Here is a 9879-nt window from a genome sequence, read left to right as displayed (position 1 = left end):
AGGCCTCACCTCCTGGTTACACTAGTGACCATATCCCCCGTGCATCCCGCAAAGGCGGAGGTGTTGCTAACATTTACGATAGCAAAAATCAATTTACAAAAAAAAATGACGTTTTCGTCTTTTGAGCTTCTAGTCATGAAATCTATGCAGCCTACTCAATCACTTTTTATAGCTACTGTTTACAGGCCTCCTGGGCCATATACAGCGTTCCTCACTGAGTTCCCTGAATTCCTATCGGACCTTGTAGTCATTGCAGATAATACTCTAATCTTTGGTGACTTTAATATTCACATGGAAAAGTCCACAGACCCACTCCAAAAGGCTTTCGGAGCCATCATCGATTCAGTGGGTTTTGTCCAACATGTCTCTGGACCCACTCACTGTCACAGTCATACGCTGGACCTAGTTTTGTCCCATGGAATAAATGTTGTGGATCTTAATGTTTTTCCTCATAATCCTGGACTATCGGACCACCATTTTATTACGTTTGCAATTGCAACAAATAATCTGCTCAGACCCCAACCAAGGAACATCAAAAGTCGTGCTATAAATTCACAGACAACACAAAGATTCCTTGATGCCCTTCCAGACTCCCTCTGCCTACCCAAGGACGCCAGAGGACAAAAATCCGTTAACCACCTAACTGAGGATCTCAATTTAACCTTGCGCAATACCCTAGATGCAGTTGCACCCCTAAAAACTAAAAAAATGTCTCATAAGAAACTAGCTCCCTGGTACACAGAAAATACCCGAGCTCTGAAGCAAGCTTCCAGAAAATTGGAACGGAAATGGCGCCACACCAAACTGGAAGTCTTCCGAAGAGCCCTTACTGCTGCTCGATCATCCTATTTTTCTAACTTAATTGAGGAAAATAAGAACAATCCGAAATTCCTTTTTGATACTGTCGCAAAGCTAACTAAAAAGCAGCATTCCCCAAGAGAGGATGACTTTCACTTTAGCAGTGATAAGTTCATGAACTTCTTTGAGGAAAAGATTATGATTATTAGAAAGCAAATTACGGACTCCTCTTTAAACCTGCGTATTCCTCCAAACCTCAGTTGTCCTGAGTCTGCACAACTCTGCCAGGACCTAGGATCAAGAGAGACGCTCAAGTATTTTAGTACTATATCTCTTGACACAATGATGAAAATAATCATGGCCTCTAAACCTTCAAGCTGCATACTGGACCCTATTCCAACTAAACTACTGAAAGAGCTGCTTCCTGTGCTTGGCCCTCCTATGTTGAACATAATAAACGGCTCTCTATCCACCGGATGTGTACCAAACTCACTAAAAGTGGCAGTAATAAAGCCTCTCTTGAAAAAGCCAAACCTTGACCCAGAAAATATAAAAAACTATCGGCCTATATCGAATCTTCCATTCCTTTCAAAAAATTTAGAGAAGGCTGTTGCGCAGCAACTCACTGCCTTCCTGAAGACAAACAATGTATACGAAATGCTTCAGTCTGGTTTTAGACCCCATCATAGCACTGAGACGGTACTTGTGAAGGTGGTAAATGACATTTTAATGGCATCGGACCGAGGCTCTGCATCTGTCCTCGTGCTCCTAGACCTTAGTGCTGCTTTTGATACCATCGATCACCACATTCTTTTGGAGAGATTGGAAACCCAAATTGGTCTACACGGACATGTTCTGGCCTGGTTTAGATCTTATCTGTCGGAAAGATATCAGTTTGTCTCTGTGAATGGTTTGTCCTCTGACAAATCAACTGTAGATTTCGGTGTTCCTCAAGGTTCTGTTTTAGGACCACTATTGTTTTCACTATATATTTTACCTCTTGGGGATGTTATTCGAAAACATAATGTAAACTTTCACTGCTATGCGGATGACACACAGCTGTACATTTCAATGAAACATGGTGAAGCCCCAAAATTGCCCTCACTAGAAGCATGTGTTTCAGACATAAGGAAGTGGATGGCTGCAAACTTTCTACTATTAAACTCAGACAAAACAGAGATGCTTGTTCTAGGTCCCAAGAAACAAAGAGATCTTCTGTTGAATCTGACAATTAATCTTAATGGTTGTACAGTCGTCTCAAATAAATCTGTGAAGGACCTCGGCGTTACTCTGGACCCTGATCTCTCTTTTGAAGAACATATCAAGACTATTTCAAGGACAGCTTTTTTCCATCTACGTAACATTGCAAAAATCAGAAACTTTCTGTCCAAAAATGATGCAGAAAAATTCATCCATGCTTTTGTCACTTCTAGGTTAGACTACTGCAATGCTCTATTTTCCGGCTACCCGGATAAAGCACTAAATAAACTTCAGTTAGTGCTAAATACGGCTGCTAGAATCCTGACTAGAACCAAAAAATTTGATCATATTAAACCAGTGCTAGCCTCTCTACACTGGCTTCCTGTCAAAGCAAGGGCTGATTTCAAGGTTTTACTGCTAACCTACAAAGCATTACATGGGCTTGCTCCTACCTACCTCTCTGATTTGGTCCTGCCGTACATACCTACACGTACGCTACGGTCACAAGACGCAGGCCTCCTAATTGTCCCTAGAATTTCTAAGCAAACAGCTGGAGGCAGGGCTTTCTCCTATAGAGCTCCATTTTTATGGAACGGTCTGCCTACCCATGTCAGAGACGCAAACTCGGTCTCAACCTTTAAGTCTTTACTGAAGACTCATCTCTTCAGTGGGTCATATGATTGAGTGTAGTCTGGCCCAGGAGTGGGAAGGTGAACGGAAAGGCTCTGGAGCAACGAACCGCCCTTGCTGTCTCTGCCTGGCCGGTTCCCCTCTTTCCACTGGGATTCTCTGCCTCTACCCTGTTACGGGGGCTGAGTCACTGGCTTGCTGGGGCTCTCTCATGCCGTCCCTGGGGGGGGTGCGTCACCTGGGTGGGTTGATTCACTGTTGTGGTCAGCCTGTCTGGGTTGGCGCCCCCCCCCTTGGGTTGTGCCGTGGCGGAGATCTTAGTGGGCTATACTCGGCCTTGTCTCAGGATGGTAAGTTGGTGGTTGAAGATATCCCTCTAGTGGTGTGGGGGCGGTGCTTTGGCAAAGTGGGTGGGGTTATATCCTTCCTGTTTGGCCCTGTCCGGGGGTGTCCTCGGATGGGGCCACAGTGTCTCCTGACCCCTCCTGTCTCAGCCTCCAGTATTTATGCTGCAGTAGTTTATGTGTCGGGGGGCTAGGGTCAGTTTGTTATATCTGGAGTACTTCTCCTGTCCTATTTGGTGTCCTGTGTGAATCTAAGTGTGCGTTCTCTAATTCTCTCCTTCTCTCTTTCTTTCTCTTTCTCGGAGGACCTGAGCCCTAGGACCATGCCCCAGGACTACCTGACATGATGACTCCTTGCTGTCCCCAGTCCACCTGGCCATGCTGCTGCTCCAGTTTCAACTGGCCTGGGCCCTAGGACCATGTCCCAGGACTACCTGACATGATGACTCCTTGCTGTCCCCAGTCCACCTGGCCATGCTGCTGCTCCAGTTTCAACTGTTCTGCCTTACTATTATTCAACCATGCTGGTCATTTATGAACATTTGAACATCTTGGCCACGTTCTGTTATAATCTCCACCCGGCACAGCCAGAAGAGGACTGGCCACCCCACATATGCTCTCTCTAATTCGCTCTTTCTTCCTCTCTCTCGGAGGACCTGAGCCCTAGGACCGTGCCCCAGGACTACCTGACATGATGGCTCCTTGCTGTCCCCAGTCCACCTGACTGTGCTGCTGCTCCAGTTTCAACTGTTCTGCCTTATTATTATTCGACCATGCTGGTCATTTATGAACATTTGAACATCTTGGTCATGTTCTGTTATAATCTCTACCCGGCACAGCCAGAAGAGGACTGGCCACCCCACGTAGCCTGGTTCCTCTCTAGGTTTCTTCCTAGGTTTTGGCCTTTCTAGGGAGTTGTTCCTAGCCACCGTGCTTTTACACCTGCATTGTTTGCTGTTTGGGGTTTTAGGCTGGGTTTCTGTACAGCACTTTGAGATATCAGCTGATGTACGAAGGGCTATATAAATAAATTTGATTTGATTTGTTAGTGTTGTACCTGGGGAGCTGCTCCATCTAGCCTCCTTCACTGTCTATGTAACAACATGTTAGTGTTGTACCTGGGGAGCTGCTCCATCTAGCCTCCTTCACTGTCTATGTAACAACATGTTAGTGTTGTGTTGTTACTAGAGAGCTGCTCCATCTAGCCTCCTTCACTGTCTATGTAACAACATGTTAGCGTTGTGTTGTTACTAGGGAGCTGCTCCATCTAGCCTCCTTCACTGTCTATGTAACAACATGGTAGTGTTGTGTTGTTACTAGGGAGCTGCTCCACCTATCCTCTGTCACTGTCTATGTAACAACATGTTAGTGTTGTGTTGTTACTAGAGAGCTGCTCCACCTAGCCTCCGTCACTGTCTATGTAACAACATGTTAGTGTTGTGTTGTTACTAGGGAGCTGCTCCACCTAGCCTCCGTCACTGTCTATGTAACAACATGTTAGTGTTGTACCTGGGGAGCTGCTCCACCTAGCCTCCTTCACTGTCTATGTAACAACATGTTAGTGTTGTGTTGTTACTAGGGAGCTGCTCCATCTAGCCTCCTTCACTGTCTATGTAACAACATGTTAGTGTTGTACCTGGGGAGCTGCTCCACCTAGCCTCCTTCACTGTCTATGTAACAACATGTTAGTGTTGTGTTGTTACTAGAGAGCTGCTCCATCTAGCCTCCTTCACTGTCTATGTAACAACATGTTAGCGTTGTGTTGTTACTAGGGAGCTGCTCCATCTAGCCTCCTTCACTGTCTATGTAACAACATGTTAGTGTTGTGTTGTTACTAGAGAGCTGCTCCACCTAGCCTCCGTCACTGTCTATGTAACAACATGTTAGTGTTGTGTTGTTACTAGGGAGCTGCTCCACCTAGCCTCCGTCACTGTCTATGTAACAACATGTTAGTGTTGTACCTGGGGAGCTGCTCCACCTAGCCTCCTTCACTGTCTATGTAACAACATGTTAGTGTTGTGTTGTTACCAGGGAGCTGCTCCATCTAGCCTCCTTCATTGTCTATGTAACAACATGTTAGTGTTGTTACCAGGGAGCTGCTCCATCTAGCCTCCTTCATTGTCTATGTAACAACATGTTAGTGTTGTTACCAGGGAGCTGCTCCATCTAGCCTCCTTCATTGTCTATGTAACAACATGTTAGTGTTGTACCTGGGGAGCTGCTCCATCTAGCCTCCGTCACTGTCTATGTAACAACATGTTAGTGTTGTTACCAGGGAGCTGCTCCACCTAGCCTCCTTCACTGTCTATGTAACAACATGTTAGTGCAGTGTTGTTACCAGGGAACTGCTCCACCTAGCCTCCTTCACTGTCTATGTAACAACATGTTAGTGTTGTTACCAGGGAGCTGCTCCACCTAGCCTCCTTCACTGTCTATGTAACAACATGTTAGTGTTGTGTTGTTACTAGGGAAAATAAATAAATAAATAAATAACATAAATATAGGATAAAACACACGACAAGAGAGACAACACAATACTACATAAAGAGAGACCTAACGTAGAAAGGCAGCAACACATGACAAATTAAATAAAATAAAAATCTAATTTTATTTGTCACATACACATGGTTAACAGATGTTAATGCGAGTGTAACATGCAGTGGTTCGGATGGTTGTTGTCCTTGATGATCTTTATGGCCTTCCTGTGACATCGGGTGGTGTAGGTGTCCTGGAGGTTAGGTAGTTTTCTCCCGGTGATACGTTGTGCAGACCACACTACCCTCTGGAGAGCCTTACGGTTGTGGGTGGAGCATTTGCCGTACCAGGCGGTGATACAGGATGCTCTCGATTGTGCATCTGTAGAAGTTTGTGAGTGCTTTTGGTGACAAGCCGAAATTCTTCAGCCTCCTGTGATTGAAGAGGCGCTGCTGCGCCTTCTTCACAACGCTGTCTGTGTGGGTGGACCATTTCAGCTTGTCCGTGATGTGTACCCTCTCCACTACTGTCCTGTCGATGTGGATAGGGGGGTGCTCCCTCTGCTGTTTCTGCTGTAGGAGGTGAGGGCCCTCACCTCCTCCCTGTAGGCTGTCCTGTCAATGTGGATCGGGGGTGCTCCCTCTGCTGTTTCCTGAAGTCCACGATCATCTCCTTGGTCTGTTTGGATGTCTGATGTCTGTGGTAACTGAGGATAACTCTGATGCTGTCTGTTTGGATGTCTATGTTTAATGACTTGTAGCTTATGTTTAATGACTTGTAGCTTATGTTTAATGACTTGTACGTTATTATTAATGACTTGTAGCTTATGTTTAATGACTTGTAGCTTATGTTTAATGACTTGTACCTTATTATTAATGACTTGTAGCTTATTATTAATGACTTGTAGCTTATGTTTAATGACTTGTAGCTTATGTTTAATGACTTGTACCTTATTATTAATGACTTGCAGCTTATTATTAATGACTTGTAGCTTATGTTTAATGACTTGTAGCTTATGTTTAATGACTTGTAGCTTATTATTAATGACTTGTAGCTTATTATTAATGACTTGTAGCTTATTATTAATGACTTGTAGCTTATGTTTAATGACTTGTAGCTTATGTTTAATGACTTGTAGCTTATGTTTAATGACTTGTAGCTTATGTTTAATGACTTGTACCTTATTATTAATGACTTGTAGCTTATGTTTAATGACTTGTAGCTTATTATTAATGACTTGTAGCTTATTATTAATGACTTGTAGCTTATGTTTAATGACTTGTATCTTATTATTAATGACTTGTAGCTTATTATTAATGACGTGTAGCTTATGTTTAATGACTTGTACCTTATTATTAATAACTTGTAGCTTATGTTTAATGACTTGTAGCTTATTATTAATGACTTGTAGCTTATGTTTAATGACTTGTACCTTATTATTAATGACTTGTAGCTTATGTTTAATGACTTGTAGCTTATTATTAATGACTTGTAGCTTATGTTTAATGACTTGTAGCTTATTATTAATGACTTGTAGCTTATTATTAATGACTTGTAGCTTATAATAATAATATATAATATAATAATAATATAATATAATAATATATATAATAATAATATAATATATAATAATATATAATAATAATATATGCCATTTAGCAGACGCTTTTATCCAAAGCGACTTACAGTCATGTGTGCATACATTCTACGTATGGGTGGTCCCGGGGATCGAACCCACTACCCTGGCGTTACAAGCGCCATGCTCTACCAACTGAGCTACAGAAGGACCACACGCAGAAGGACCACCACGCTTATGTTTACTGACTTGTAGCTTATGTTTAATGACTTGTATGTGAGGTGGTGAAGTAATTAAATCCACTGGTATATTGTACTGTAACTCAACCATAGTTTCTGGTATATTGTACTGTAACTCAACCATAGTTTCTGGTATATTGTACTGTAACTCAACCATAGTTTCTGGTATATTGTACTGTAACTCAACCATAGTTTCTGGTATTTGTTATCTTTCTGGAGTCAGATAAACATGTTTATAATTGTTTAGTCTTATTACAAGTCGCACGTGAGGTACAGTATTTCTAATATCATAAATACCGTATATACCCATTTTAAATACATTACTGCCCACTACAATGATGGATCCAGCTTCAGAGATACTAACTACAGCATTTCACATAGACAGAAATGACCCACACATTACAACACCATTTAATTGTTTTACCATCACAAAACAAAGGGTTAGTATGTTTTCCTGTCTACCATCTCATAGTGGTCTTTCTTTTGGGGGGTCAGGGTTATAATAATGGGTTAAGGCTGACTCCCAATAACACATCTGGCTGTAGGTATCCAGAAGAAACTATCTATTACCTTTAAAAGATGAGGTTTGCTATAGTAAACTTTAGTTCTGCCCTGAACTTCTCTCCCTTCAACTAGGACACTGTTGTTCCCTTTGTGAATCAATACATTGGGTAAAGTGAAGAGAATAGATGCGACCCGACTGAACAACCATGAAGGGTTGATGTGACTTATATCATGTAGCTATTATTTTACAACTGGTCTAATAATGTACAACAACTAATACAACGTTGGTCATCAAACTAAAGTATTTACTGAGTAAACAGCATTTGGATTTAAAATACACACACACAGCTCAATCAAGTCAAAAAGGTCCATATTCCTTAGAAATGTGGATACATGTTGTTGATATAAATATAGAACATGTTGTCAACCAGAGTTTCCCAACCCTGGGGGTACTGGAGGATCAGGGTTGGGGGTACTGGAGGATCAGGGTTGGGGGTACTGGAGGATCAGGGTTGGGATGTTGGGGGTACTGGAGGATAAGGGTTGGGATGTTGGGGGTACTGGAGGATCAGGGTTGGGGGTACTGGAGGATTAGGGTTGGGGATACTGGAGGATCAGGGTTGGGGGTACTGGAGGATCAGGGTTGGGATGTTGGGGGTACTGGAGGATAAGGGTTGGGATGTTGGGGGTACTGGAGGATCAGGGTTGGGGGTACTGGAGGATCAGGGTTGGGGATACTGGAGGATCAGGGTTGGGGATCCTGGAGGATCAGGGTTGGGGGTACTGGAGGATCAGGGTTGCGGGTACTGGAGGATCAGGGTTAGGGGTACTGGAGGATCAGGGTTGGGGGTACTGGAGGATCAGGGTTGGGGATCCTGGAGGATCAGGGTTGGGGATCCTGGAGGATCAGGGTTGGGGATCCTGGAGGATCAGGGTTGGGGATCCTGGAGGATCAGGGTTGGGGATCCTGGAGGATCAGGGTTGGGGGTACTGGAGGATCAGGGTTGGGATGTTGGGGGTACTGGAGGATCAGGGTTGGGGATACTGGAGGATCAGGGTTGGGATGTTGGGGGTACTGGAGGATCAGTGTTGGGGGTACTGGAGGATCAGGGTTGGGATGTTGGGGGTACTGGAGGATCAGGGTTGGGGATCCTGGAGGATCAGGGTTGGGGATCCTGGAGGATCAGGGTTGGGGATCCTGGAGGATCAGGGTTGGGGGTACTGGAGGATCAGGGTTGGGATGTTGGGGGTACTGGAGGATCAGGGTTGGGGATACTGGAGGATCAGGGTTGGGATGTTGGGGGTACTGGAGGATCAGGGTTGGGGATACTGGAGGATCAGGGTTGGGATGTTGGGGGTACTGGAGGATCAGTGTTGGGGGTACTGGAGGATCAGGGTTGGGATGTTGGGGGTATTGGAGGATCAGGGTTGGGGATACTGGAGGATCAGGGTTGGGATGTTGGGGGTACTGGAGGATCAGGGTTGGGGATACTGGAGGATCAGGGTTGGGGGTACTGGAGGATCAGGGTTGGGGGTACTGGAGGATCAGGGTTGGGATGTTGGGGGTACTGGAGGATCAGTGTTGGGATGTTGGGGGTACTGGAGAATCAGGGTTGGGATGTTGGGGATCCTGGAGGATCAGGGTTGGGAGTACTAGAGGATCAGGGTTGGGATGTTGTGGGTACTGGAGGATCAGGGTTGGGGATACTGGAGGATCAGGGTTGGGGGTACTGGAGGATCAGGGTTGGGGGTACTGGAGGATCAGGGTTGGGATGTTGGGGGTACTGGGGTATCAGGGTTGGGGGTACTGGAGGATCAGGGTTGGGATGTTGGGGGTACTGGAGGATCAGGGTTGGGGGTACTGGAGGATCAGGGTTGAGATGTTGGGGGTACTGGAGGATCAGGGTTGGGGGTACTGGAGGATCAGGGTTGGGGGTACTGGAGGATCAGGGTTGAGATGTTGGGGTTACTGGAGGATCAGGGTTGGGGGTACTGGAGGATCAGGGTTGGGGGTACTGGAGGATCAGGGTTGGGATGTTGGGGGTACTGGAGGATCAGGGTTGGGGGTACTGGAGGATCAGGGTTGGGATGTTGGGGGTACTGGAGGATCAGG

This window comes from Oncorhynchus gorbuscha, linkage group LG05 (assembly GCF_021184085.1).
Source record: "Oncorhynchus gorbuscha isolate QuinsamMale2020 ecotype Even-year linkage group LG05, OgorEven_v1.0, whole genome shotgun sequence".
NCBI lineage: Eukaryota > Metazoa > Chordata > Actinopteri > Salmoniformes > Salmonidae > Oncorhynchus > Oncorhynchus gorbuscha.
This window is presented reverse-complemented; position numbering follows the sequence as displayed.